The 14,184-nt window shown below is 36.5% G+C and overlaps 1 pseudogene; it reads left to right on the top strand.

Annotated features, from left to right (window-relative positions):
* The first annotated feature begins 8,356 nt into the window (after positions 1-8,356).
* On the top strand, positions 8,357-12,974 carry LOC131393870 (SNRPN upstream reading frame protein-like; annotated as a pseudogene).
* Positions 12,975-14,184: the final 1,210 nt, after the last annotated feature.

The following is a 14,184-nucleotide window of genomic DNA, read 5'->3' as shown; positions in this document are numbered from 1 at the left end:
ATAAAAACACGATATCATCATAATTAGCGTATGCTATAAAACAGATGCAGTTTAAATCAAGAGAATGAACAGATGATATGTGATGGTAGTTTGTGGCATTCGTACTGGACTTGGATGGATAATGTTTTTATACCGTATTGTAGAAATGAAGACATTTACAACCAAGAAATTGCATGAGAAAATGCACAGAAGTAGGAAATTTTAAAGGCTGTGTAAGAAGAGAGTGCAGTCTCTTCTGACTACAACCCAGGGCAGAAGTAGACTGGAGTGAGGAATAGAGCGCTTTGCCCCTCTGCTTGAGGAGGGTGGAGACCCACAGGAGACGCAGACTTCCTGAAATAGGTGGAAAGGTATCCCAGGGACACTTGAATGTTAAATAAATAAATAAATAAATAATGAACTAAGTAGGTTGCATAAGTTTTTAAGGAAAGCGTTAGGGTGATGATTACCAATGTCTTAGAGACAAGAATGGGAAACAAGACTGATGCCAGCACTTTCCTGTGGAATGAGAGGAGAGTTGCTAAGAAAGCGGTGGTTAACAACATTTTATTAAGGTGAGGAACTCAAATGAGCATTTCAGGAAAAAGCTGTGTTTGCATATGCTGAAACAGGTACTGTGAAGGAAGTAAAGAAAAGAGCAGAGAGGAAGCTGGAGAGGGGTCTCTGTAAGACAGGGCTGAATTAACAGACAGAGAGATCGCGGGAAAGGTTTGCGTCACAGTCAGCAAGTGGACAATGGGGGTAGAGAAAATGGATAAATTGAAAATAAAAGCCAATAACGATGCCACGTGTAGAGGTCATGTTATGTGTCTGGTACACGCGTATGTCTGAGGACTTTACTTCCTTTGTCAGGAGTGCTCACACCAGCCACACAAGTTTGATGTTATCAACTAAAAAAAAAGAAAACAAGTGACGCTCACAGAGGTTAAGTTAGTTTTCCAAAGTCACACATAGTAAGTGAAAGCCAGAGACTCATCCCAGATGACCCTGGCTCCAGCAATGAGCTCCGTTCCTTGGTGATGGAGAAAAGGAATTCGTAGGTCACCCAGTCAGAGTGGGTTCTGAATGGGGAAGTGATTATTTTCTACTTTGAACCAATAATACAAATTTTATATTACACATTTTTAGATTTTATCCAACTATTTGGAGTAAATCAACCTAGTTTAAGACTGTGTAGTCTCTGAATAGATTTGTGATATATTTTTCTTGTCTCTTGTGAAGGAAAAAAAAATGTCTGAAGTTGATAGTTATCCCTCATATTTTTTTCTTTGTTATTTCTTGCAACAACATTAGAATTATTTCTTTATACTTCACCTGTTCTCTCTTTCCATAATGATATTAGTGACCCCAACAATCAATATTAATATTACATTAGATTCATTAGTATTCAGCTTTGTACTGCAATAATTATATAAAAAAGTCCTTTCTAGAAAATTGTCAACTACTCAATAATCACTATTAAAATGGATATAGCTTTCATAACGCCTCATAAAAAACACCTGGAAGATATGTTGAAAAGCAAATTGCTGGGTATGTCCTCTAGAGTTTCTAATTCAGTACAGCCTGGCCCGGATAAAGCTCAAGAATTTGCATTTCTAGCAAGATTTCAAGGTAATGCTAATGTTGCTTATCCAAGAACTCCACATTGAAGATCGCTGTCTTAGAGGACCACTGTTCATATATTTGGAGTCAGTACAATCAAAAACCAATTTAAGAACTTATCCTTCTTAACCTGAGGTCCATTTTCAGCTTCTCAACTGGGACTCAAGCTTTAGTTTCAATAAACATAGTTGGTGCTTACACAAGGTCTTTCGGCTGTTAACGGGACCGCTCTAATAATGTATTTGGATGGCATTGTGACAGCTAACAATTTGATTGAACTGTTTGAATAGACCTTCGGGTTAAGTGGATAGCCTGCTTAACACATCAAGGGCACAACCTTTTCTGGTGAAAGCCTCCTTTCCAACAGGATTCAAATACAACCACCGGCCAAATTTCTCACTTCTTTGTAAAACTTCACTAGACAATCTTTACTGCAAGGATAAGCTTTTACTTCCAAATTGCAATTTTTAAGCTGTCAAAGGAGAAATAAACGTTACTGGCATTCGGGGATTGTAGCAAAACAGATTGTACTGCTCGTTTGCTGTATTACCATCACTCTGGTTTGTGAGTTTGTAAACTGGTAGTATAAATAACTTGCTGAAGAAAAAAAGGGCCAAACATTTAACATCTAGCAAGGGTCAGGATATATGAGAGCTGTTGAGGATACATGATATGATCAGGATCTTCTCAGAGTTTATGACTTATGCCAATAGCATTACCTCCTTAATTTATATTCAAGACTAGCATCTATGCTGATAGCACAGCTTGGACATAATAGTTTTCTTTTTTTTGCGGAAATCCAGAAACCTTAAAATGTGATAGACTTACACCCTCAAAACCTCAAATGTTTGGGGGCCGACCCGGTGGCATAGTGGTTAAGTTCGCGAGCTCTGCTTTGGTGGCCTGGGATTCGTGGTTGGGATCCCAGGCGTGAACCTACACATCAGTCATCAAGCCATGCTGTGGCAGCATCCCATATACAAAATAGAGGAAGATGGGCACAGATGTTAGCTCCGGACTAATCTTCCTCAGCAAAAAGAGGAAGATTGACAACAGATGTTAGCTTACGGCCAATCTTCCTCACACACACAAAAAACCCCCTCAAATGTTTAATCCTACATGACTCTGTCATCCTTCCCTTTCATTTATATCATTTTAGAAGATAGGCAGAACGCAAAAAATAATACTTTTTAATGCTACAACTATTTAATATTGGAACAGTCTCCATAGGGGTTTATTTGGCTTGAAGAATGGAGTTAATAGCTTCACTTAAGATGAGTTTCAAGAAGGTATATACCTTGGCTCTATAAGTTGGGAATTTAGAGCAACAGGTGCAGTTACAACCCTGTAAGTCTTCCATGACAAATGACCATTACATATAGGAATAAATTAAGACACAACACTGCAGCCAGCCTGCTCTGGTGTTTTATTCCACCGCCATTCTCCTGATTGGTTGTTAGTCTTAGGACAGTAAAGTCAACTCGGTGGACAATAAAGCCGTCCTGATCATGGCTGTGTCTCAAGATTTGGTTTCCCTTGGCTAAGCATTTCCATTCAAAAGGCTTGCATGAGTTTTCTGGATGCTTGCTCAAGAACAAGAGGTGCTGTGTCCCTGGACCCGAGAATCATGAAGAATAAACAGCTGAAAACTTTCCTGCTCAATGTTTGCACAAGCCTAGAATCGGAGGGAGCACGTACAGTCATGGTATCCCTGCCAAGCCTTCTGTGGTATAATCAGGAGTGAAAAGGGAATCACAAAACCCTCCCATCCCTGCACCCCAACACTCACAGCCTCTCACTATCCTTCTTGAATCCTCTGAGTATAATTTTTTCCTGTGTATATCAAGCACCCTAGACTCTCAGGTCACCCTCATGGCCTGGCAAGCAGAGAGAGAACTGTGTTCAATTAAAATAGAAAAAGCAACAAAACAAATAGGTTTTAGGAGAAAGATGGGAAAGTCACTTTTGGAACCGTTATTGAGGATCCAAGTGCAAATTTCCAGGAAGCAGTTGTGCACATGTGATTGGAGTATGGGTGAGAGGTCCCACACTAAATTAATACTAATTTATTAATTTAATAATTAATAAAATTATCAATTATTTAAAATTAATATATTAATTTAATGAATTAAATTTAATTAAAACTAAATTAATAATGGGTTAAACAACCATATGATGTGTTGGAAGAATTAATGCAACTTCCGATAGAAATATGAATTTGGGAGCTGACAAGAAACATGGCATTTTATTCCATGGGATAGGTTGATGTCACCAAGAGGGCGAGTGTAGAAGGAGAAGGGAAGAGCAAAGTTTTAGCTCAGGGCAATTCAATATTAAGAAATCAAGGAGAAGAGAAGGAACCAGCAAGAGAATCTGAGAGAGAGGCTATGAACAGGTCTCTCTGTCTCTGCACTTAACTCCATTACATTTATTCTCAACAGAGTCACAGGGATCCTTGTAGGGTAGCCCAAACCCCAGGACTTCAGTGCTCCCACTCTTTAACAGCTCACCCTTTGCTCAGAGTAAAAGTCACAGTGACAATGATGGTCTGCAGGGCCATCATTACCTACAGACCCCATTAACATGCTCTCCTGCTATTAACCTTGACTTCCTTGATGTTCCTTCAACTTGTAAGTTACATTTTATATTAATGCCTTTCTTCTAGCTTTTTCCTCCTCTGCCTCAAAAGTTCTCCTAGATGTACACGTGGCTATTTCTACCTCCTTCCAATCTTTGCTCAAGTCTCACTTTCTCAAAGAGGTTTGTTTTACCCCCATATTTAATACTGCAAGCCGCCTCCCACCGATCGCCCCCATCACTCCAATGTCCCCGTTATCTTTTGCTACATTTTATTTATTTACATTGCACTTATCCCCTCTCAACATGCTATATGCTTTATCCATTTATTATGTTTATTGTTTGTTATCAGTCCTCCCTCGTAAAAACATATGCACCGTAAAACAGCGAGAAGGAATTTTTTTTCCTGTACATTGATATGTCTACCCTATGTGCCTTGAAGTTTCTGTCACTAAGTAGTCATTGAATTAGGGGGCTTTGGAATTAATTTTAAATCATATTTTTTCAATTTGGTTCTAACAGAAGTGGCAATATTGGATGGTAATCTGTAACAAGATAATATATGGCAAGCAGATAAAAGACCGCTTGGTCCAGAGTGGGCATTCAATATATCTTTATTTTCTCTCATCTCCCTGTTTCCTGGCAAAGAGAAAATATCTATAAGTCTAATGTTATATAACAGAACATAATATTTTACTAAATAGCTCCTTCTGGTCACTTTTATTCTTTCAGTCACTTTATTATAATTCAGTATCATCTCTTCCAAGAGGCTTTTTGTGACCTAACTAGGGTAATGTTTACTCACAAACACACATACACAGACACACACCCTACACTGATATTATACTACCCTCTTTGTGGAAAGGTAATACAAACATTTTTATTTATCATTTAACCTAGAACTGTACCTTGCACAAAACAGGCCATGATTAAATTAGCGTTGAAATTTAGCTACAACTTATGTGTCTATGAGGAAATCAAATTCTTTCATGGTATTCACTGGTAATTCAGTAAATTCGATTATCTCAATATTTAGCTCACTAGAGCAGAGGTATAGAGCATTAACTAAATTAATAATGGGTTAAACAACCATACAATATGTTGGAAGAATTAATGCAACTTCAAATAGCGTTTACGTGGCATGGGTCTTTACACATATTTGGGATGACTCTGAACAGTAATGCAATCAAAACTTTTGGTTAAATCACTAAGTACTGTGAAATATATCTATGGGCAATGACGTAAATGGAAGTATTTGTATTTCTGAGTCATTGCTACTAACTGAATTACTGTCAACAGAATCGCCTAGGAGTATATGTTACAGTTTCAGAATCCCAGGTTCTATCCCAGATTTGCCAAGTCCACGTCTCTGAATGTAGGCCCAGGGAACTGCATGGTAAACAAGCTCCTGTGGTAATTCATTAGTCACAATACTGTGTGAGAAGGGAATAAGTAAAATCCGAGAGAATCCATCTTGTTAATAGAAACAAAAACATTTCAAAATTCCTGGCTTGAGTGCATGACTGTTTGAGGGTCAAAATTCATAGTGAAGTGTTGAGCAACTTTGAATTCATGCTTGTATCTAATCATCTCTTTTAGAAGAAAACAACAACAAAAACATATAGTATTTTCCCTGTGTGTGTGGTTTTTTTTTGACTACTTTTCAAATTTACTTGATGTTAATTAATGTGAAGCTGCTTTAAAAAGAATCAAAAAGTATTAATGTGATTCACAGCTTTCCTTCCAATTGCTAAATGTAAGCTCTGTTTCTCCTTGATGTTTAATTTTCAGGTACTCTACAAAGAACAAAAAGATTTCTAAAAATATTAGAATTCTGCTTTCTAAACACCGTGAGGCATGAAAGAACAAGCCAACCTTAGAATTCTGTCTCTAACACAAATAATTCTAGCCACGTGGAACCCTTTCTTGAGTCCTCTTTCCTTGACTAATTTTGTACAAAGATCACATTTCGTAAACATGTGTTGACTCCTTCTACAAATTCAATGTGGTAGATCCACTATGTTCCCCCCAACAATTCCCTGATGATTAGTCTAACAGCTGTCAAAAATATAAATAAGATTTGTGGGTCAGACCTTGTTCAGAGCATACCTTCACTGGTTTCTCTGGCTCTCTGCTTTATTTTCATAGTATTCCAAAGAAATATCCTTTCTTTTTTCTAATCTATGCAAGGTAGCAATGACATTTTATTTGACGTTTTGTAGATTTCCTCTTCTTCCTCTTTTAGAAAATCAAAACTCTATTAATGCTTTAAAAGCACAATATAAAACATTGCCTAGACCCTTGTACCTATGTAGTGTTACATAGGTGCATAAACTGTGAAAAGGCATCAAGCTATACGCATGTTATTAGTGCACTGTTAGGTATATATGGTATAATTGACTACCTACTCCTAATATTAATCAAAGTGTCCCACTAATAATGAATGTTCCGAATGAGTATTTGTTTTTTCTTTATTCAAAAGGTACTCATTTACTGAGAAGAATGTTGCAAATCTGAAATAGTTTCTCATGTTCAAATCATAGCTGAAAGCTATTTAAAAATGCTATTTAAATGTTCTGCTATTTAAAAATGCAGTTAGCTATTAAGGCTACTCAAAGAGAGTTTAGTATTAAATTATGGCACGTGTTAGTACCTACCTCCATTTACAATTTAACGTCAAATTTAAAATTACATAAATAACATACACAACATAAATAAAATTACGTAAATGCTCTGAAAGAGCATTACAAATTATATATATATAATATGTAGGCATGTATCTATATGTATATGTGTATGTGTATAAAACTGCAAGTTGTCTGTTACTTTGACATTAAAATGTCGTTAGGGAGACATTGGTTAAAAACGAAACAAAAGAAAACTCGTTTGATAGTTGCCTTCAAATGAGTTGCAACATGCTGAAAATCTACTGACTTTATTCCATATACATCCCTGTCTATGCTTTTATATTTCCAATTTTCTTACTCTTCTTGACCTAGTTGACAAATACTTTCTTTTCACTTCAGAATAAGCTATTAGCTGATGAAAAATAAATAAATAAAATTTCCGTAATACAGGATTAGGCAAAATTTTATGCAAGATTAATTGTAGTTATTGTCATTAAATATCGCATCTGACAAGTCCCACAGCTGGCTCTCTGAATTTAATGAGAATAGTGTTCCAGTCTTTTATTGCGATTCACCATGTATTCTATTTCTTTTTAAAAATGTGATATCGTACTTATTGTTTTACTGTGTCTGGGTTTGGTAGGATGGATAATTTATTTTTGAAGTTAAACAAAAGTTGTAAGGATAGAAATCAAGAATGTTTTCTATATAAAACAAACGTGTCTAAAGGTAAATAAGATATAACCGTGTATGTGCATATAATGTTCTGTCCCATTAGGAGCAACCTGAAGGCACTTCGCTACAGGAGGCATTTTCCTAGGAAGAGCATCGCATGTCGGTACAAATCAGGTCAGCTCCCACCACAGCAGGAATTAACCTGCAGGAACCTCTCAGGCACCAGAATATTTCAGACCAGTTCAGTGTGTGTATGTGTATGCTGTAGTTCTGTATATTTCTCCAAGTGGAAAGAAAAATATTTCCTCTTCCACACTTCTGTAGTTTCATGAATCAGCTGGGTTCTGGTGGCAGTGATGAAAAATAATTTTTTTTTTTTCAGAGAAAATGTAAGTTTCTTTAAAAAATATTTTCTTGGGGATGGCCCGGTGGCATAGCGGTTAAGTTCACAGGCTCCACTTTGGCAGCCCAGGGTTCGCAGGTTTGGATCCCGGGCACGAACCTATGCACAATTTATCAAGCCATGCTGTGGTGGTGTCCCATATAAAGTAGAGGAAGAGGGGCATGGATGTTAGCCCAGGGCCAATCTTCCTCAGCAAAAAGAGGAGGATTGGCAACAGATATTAGCTCAGGGCTAATCCTCCTCACCAAAAAAAATACATATATTTTCTTGAGATAATTATAAGTAATAACCTGGCAGATTCATTAGAGCATTCTACTTTCCATACCTATTGTTCTCTGTTATTTTTTCTTTAGATATTTTTTCTTAGACAACATTGTAAATATTTATCCATCATAGATACATGGCAGCACAGGAAAAAGACTATAGTTACAAGCTTTTTTATGTTTGTTAAGGGAGAGGTCATTGTTAGAGGATGGGTCATGAGAGAGATGAGGATAAAACAAACCAAAACACAAGTGATGGAGGTAAGGGAACAGAGTCTCCTGTTGAATGTTTGTTGGGTCATTCACAACCTTAGCACAAGGACACAGCAAGTGCTTAGCTTAGTATATCTGGATGGGCCAAATACATTTATTAATTTTCTTTTGCTGCTGTAACATATTACTACAAACTTAGTGGTTCAACACAACACAACTATATTATCTTACATTTAGGGAGGTCAGCAATGGGAAATGGGCATCACTGGGCTAAAATCAAAGGTGTTGGCAAGGCTGCCTTTCTTCTGGAGGCTTTAGGGAAGAGTCTATTTCTTTGCCTTTTCCAGATTCTAGAGGCTGCCATCATTTCTTGGCCTGTGGCTACTTTCCATATTCCAAAGAAGCAATGGCCAGTCATGTCTTTCTTACACCATAATATTCTGAATCTAACACTTCCTCCTCCATCTTCCACACTTAAAGGGACCTTGTTATTACACGGGGTCCACTCAGATAATCCAGATAATTTCCATCTCTTAAAGTCAAGTGATTAGCAAATTTATTCCATCTGCAACCTTAATCCTTCCCTACCATGTACAATAACATACTCACAGGTTGCTAGAATTAGGACATTGACATCTTTGGGGAGCCATTATTCTGCCTGTTCTATCATATCAGTAAAATTCATGCCCTCTAAATGTGGGCTTATCTATATATTAACTTATATGATGCCCATATTAAATTTAGTACTGTTAGGGCTGTGGCTTATACTTGGCCAGGCTGGTGTGTGGGTATATGTTTCATCTTCTCATTCTCCAATACCAAAAATTCTTTGTGCTCTGGGAGAACAAAACCCCTATAAATAAACTCTGGAAACTCATTAACAGACAACAAATGCTTGAGAGACTCTTTAAAATGTTCTAGTTACATTTCCTAAGAAACTCTCAGGAGTCTCCCTTCAAAGAGCTTCGATCTTAATCCCCTATCTCCAACTCGTGTACTCATCACACATTCTCGCTGAAATTGCCATTATTAAATGTGTGTCTGGTCATGTTATGTCTCATCTTAGCATTTATCTTAGGATTTGCATGGATAACACAATTTTCAAACTTTCTACCACACCCTCATGATCCTGTCTACTATGCTGTTTATATTTCTTGAACATGTCATGTTTTTCTAAGCTTTTTTTGATTTTGCAATTGATTTGGCTTCTTTCTTTCAGAGCTTATTGTTTTCCTATTACACACATGGATGGTGCTTAATAAAAGAATATAATTTTGATGAGCCATTTTGCTCATTTATTTTTGTAAAACGGGAAGCCAACTCTTTATGATGTTTACAAGTATATTTAAACCTATTTTAAGAATCAGTAAAGGCATGAGGGTGGGAGCATCTTGGACAACATTAACCAATAATACAGTCAGAGGGCAAATATCTGAAAAAAAATAATTGAAAGTGTGGCTGTTACATGCTTCTTCCAGTGTAGATACCAATTTCACTAGATTTCTACATTTACAGGTATACCAATATACTACAAATAGAATGTTACTGTACACTAAAATTATTATTAAAGGTTGGAGATCTCTAGAAATGTTTTCAAATGAAAACTCTTCTTGGTTGTATTTCCCCCTCCTTATCCTATAAAGGCTACAGTCAATCATTCTGAGATAGCATTGTTCAGACTACTACTTAATGGAGAGCAGACATACATGATTGCAGAAATTATTCATGACACAGTTTCACCTAGTCTTTTTCTGAAAAAAAGTCTTTTGACTCAGAACTTTTACTCTTACAATGAATCTACATATTAACCTCAAATTATATTCAAAAAATTACGCACATCAGACTATTATTTGGGGGGCTTAAATTATATATATATACACGTACAGAGAGGGAGACAGAGAATTCCGACTAACTCTCAATGCAATAGTATTTTATTTAATAGCTTAATTCCCTTTATTTAATAACAAGTGCAATTTTAATTATAGATTTTTAAAATTTTTAATTTTTAAAAAATTTACTGATAGATCACTTCCTTAAAAAAGATCTCACAGCAATCTACAAAATAAAGGAAAATTCCTAACAGCCTATGTCACATAGAAATACAGAAAAAAAATCTAGTTGATCACTTTAAGGATCAAATGTATTTCTCCATTTTTTCAAGCTATAATAAGTAAAAATCCTTCCCTTCATGGGATGTAATTTGTTACATATTGAGAGCCTTGAAATTTTTTGAGAGATCATGACCTGTAGCTTTGGTAATTATGTCTAGACTTAAGACATCTTCTTTGTACAGAGAAAGAGTCTATTTTGGTCAGATTTTATATCATCTGGTAAGCATAAGTTCAAATTATATGGAAGAACAGGTATAATTTTATAAAGAGAAAAAGGATTGCTTTTGTGAATTCATATTCAGACTTTTAAGTAATAAATTTGATTAAGTAGAGACAAATTTCCAATAGTATTTCATTTGGGCAAAGCATGTTTCAGAGTGTAATTTTGAGTATTTAGTTACAAACCCCTTTTAAAAATTTTTTTCTATGTGTAAATATAGAACCCAGCATAAAATGAAGATGTTACAATATCTTTTTAAGATCATCAAAAGAAGCCTGAATGCTCAATGTAGTGTTCTAGAATCTAGGTCAGTGCTTCTCAGTGTGTTCCTCAGACTGGCTAACTTTCTACAAATTTTTAGTTACAACTCTGTGATGAGATGAACAGCTGTGCCAGCTATAAATTCATTGTGTCATTAAGCACACTTCTGGTAGACTGTGATTCTAAAGATTGTCAAAACAATAATTCTCATCACAAGTGGTGTTTTTCAGGATGATCTTGCCACTCCCCCATGAACAAGTCAAGTCTTTTCCACTCCCCTTGGATCTGGGCTGGCTCTGTGATCTATTTTGACCAACAGAAAGTGGTAGATGGCATCCTGTGTGATGAAAGAGTTAAGGACTTAAAAGATCTGAAGCTTCCAACTTGGCATCTTGGAAAGGCCTGTCATTGAAGCAACTGGCATATAAGATGTATGAATACTCTGAGACTACCATGCAGTGGGGAAAAAAGGCCAATATAGTCATGGAGCATGAGGTAGGAGAATGATGGAAAAGAGGAGGGAAGAAGAGAGGAGAAGAGAGAGGAGGAGAGGGAAGGGAAAAGGAGGAGAAAAAAAGAGAGGAGGGGAGGGGAGGATAAGAGAGGGGAGGAGAGGATCCTTGTAGAAAAACACTGAGGCACAAAACACATGAGCAACGACTGTTCTTGAATCTTGCAAATCAGCCTAGGCACTAGCTGAATGCACCTAAGTGAATAAGCTAAGCCAACGCCATGCAGAATAGAAGAAACAACAAAAAGGGTTTGAACTAATTATTGAACCACAGATAATCAGGAGATAAATGGATATTGCTTTTAGTGCATGCTTCTTATATCATCCCAGAAAGCATTTGTTCTAGATTAGGAGTCTGCAAACTTTTTCTGTAAAGAGTCATATTGCAAATATTTTAGGCTTTGTGAATCATGTGGTCTCCATCACTCTGCAAAAGTAGTCCTTCACAAAAGCAGTAGATAAACAAATGGGCATGTGTGGGTTGATTTACCCACAAACTTGATTTACAAAAACAGGTGGTGACTGAATTTGGCTTGTAGACCGCAGATTGCTGACCCTGTTCTAGATCATATGTTAAAACTATCCCTATCTATCTATCTACCTACCTGTCTATCCATCCATCCATCCATCCATCCATCTGTCCATCTATCTGTCTCTATCTCTATCTGTATCTTTATATCTATATCTATGGAATGTTTGATATTACATAACCCAAATATAAATGAAAATCAGATTATTCTTTGTACAGTGCTAAGGGATTTTAATGAACTGTTTTAATCCTCTGTTTATTCAACTTTTGTGCTTATGTCGTAAGTATTTAAACTCCTGTTGAAGCTTCATGTCTGTCCATAATTAGCATAGGCACACGTCATGAAGAAGTGTAAGCAAAAGAGTGAGATAAATTTTTATGACCTTAATAATTTGTAATTTGTGCTTCTAGTTTGTTGCCTATAGAACATACCTCTACTCAGAAGGTGAATTTCACTAAAGCCCAAGTGTAAACTCCTTATAGCTAGAGACTATGATCTACAAAAAACAATTGAATCCTTGTTTTTTAGTTGAATGTAGATGTGTGCAAACGTATATGTATGTATGTGCCAAAATACTCATTTAATCCAATACGGCATTTGGCTTCAAAACAGATACTATGAGCATTTTAAGAATTATTTTCTCTCGACTAGATTTTTCATTTCTCTTTGCTCATAGCAATTCTCTGTTTAATTAAAAATACAAGTTTAAGCATAAAGTAGAGCATCTGCCCGAGGTGCCTGGCGCTCAGGTCTGAGGAGTGGATTGGCCAGCAGAGCAAAGGAGAAGGCCAGGGACTGCTTACACCTGAGCTGGACTCCGGAACAGCATGTACCAGGGGTGGAGGCCCACGTCACAGGGAGGAAGGCCTCACCGAGCAACTGAGAGAGAGTCGGCTGTACCCGAGGCGGTCTCAGGGGCAGCGAGTACCTGTGGTGGATTTCCAAGTGCAGTGGAGACAGGCATTCGTAGCTGAGACATAAGATATATTACCAACCAAGGGTGAGAAAGGTCAAACAAGAACTCAAGAGCAAAACAATATTAAAAATGAATAAAGGGAGAAATGACAGAGAAATAAATTAAAAAGAGATTGGAATAATAACATGCAATCTTAAAAAAAATAGACTTTGTCAAAAAAAAGCAAGCTAATAACTTGACAGGACAAGGTGAAATGCCACAGCCTGAGTTGGACACGTCCACATTGTTATTTAGGGGAGTAAACAGTACAGTGTACTGGCTGGGTGTCTGGCAGTCCTGGATTTGAACCTAAGAACTTCAACTTGCTATGTGACCTTGGGCAAGCTGTGAAAATGGTTATGAGGATTGTAATAATACATATAAAATGCCTAATACATAGTGCTCAATAAATGAAAGCTATGGGAGAAAAAAAAAAGTGTTTAAAGCTGTTGGAGCATCAAGGTAGATGATTCCAAGTGAAAAAACAGCTGAAAATTTATCAATGCGTTTGAATCAGCTGACAATATATAAAGATATTATCCGGGAAAAAAATACAAGTTTACATGTGGGGAGGAAGGCAATTAGAAGAAAATAATAGAGGATTATTAGATAGAATTATTACATTAAAGGGAATTCTTCCAACAATATACGACAAATAATGGCCATCAAAGGTTACGAGAGCCTGCAGAATCATATCTAGTGATGCTCAAAAGTCATAAAGCAGTAGGGAAAAGGTGAAATGTGAGAATGAGGACACACCAGTTATTGTTTAAACTTCTTGGGTTCCAGAGATTTTTATATTAGAAGTGTAAGTACCTTTATGAAACAGAATTTTGTGATATTTGTCAATCACTGCTTTTTCATTACTAATTATTTGTCCAGTATTATTATGAACAAACAACACTATATCAATGAGTTCTTAACATAATTTAATAAGCATAGTTCCTAAGAAATACAAGCATGGCACAGATAGTGGTGGTGGTATATTCTTATTGGGAATTTAAGAGGAGAAGAAATGAATATGAAGATCACACAAATGAGAAAAAAAGAGAGGATGTACCAAAGATGCCTGGGTTTTCCCAGTGATAAATATGGTCCTGAGTCAAGGGAAATGTTTTTATGTGAAATAAGTGTAAGAAATTAATGGTCACTGTGACTTCATTTTAAGAAAATCCTTTGCTTCTCTGGTTATTTACGGTTTCAGTGTTGCTAACTTCAACTAAACATGCTATTCAA

This window comes from Diceros bicornis, chromosome 29 (genome assembly GCF_020826845.1).
Source record: "Diceros bicornis minor isolate mBicDic1 chromosome 29, mDicBic1.mat.cur, whole genome shotgun sequence".
Taxonomy (NCBI): domain Eukaryota; kingdom Metazoa; phylum Chordata; class Mammalia; order Perissodactyla; family Rhinocerotidae; genus Diceros; species Diceros bicornis.
Note: the sequence above shows the minus strand (reverse complement) of the source record. Positions and strands in the feature narration are given on the sequence as shown.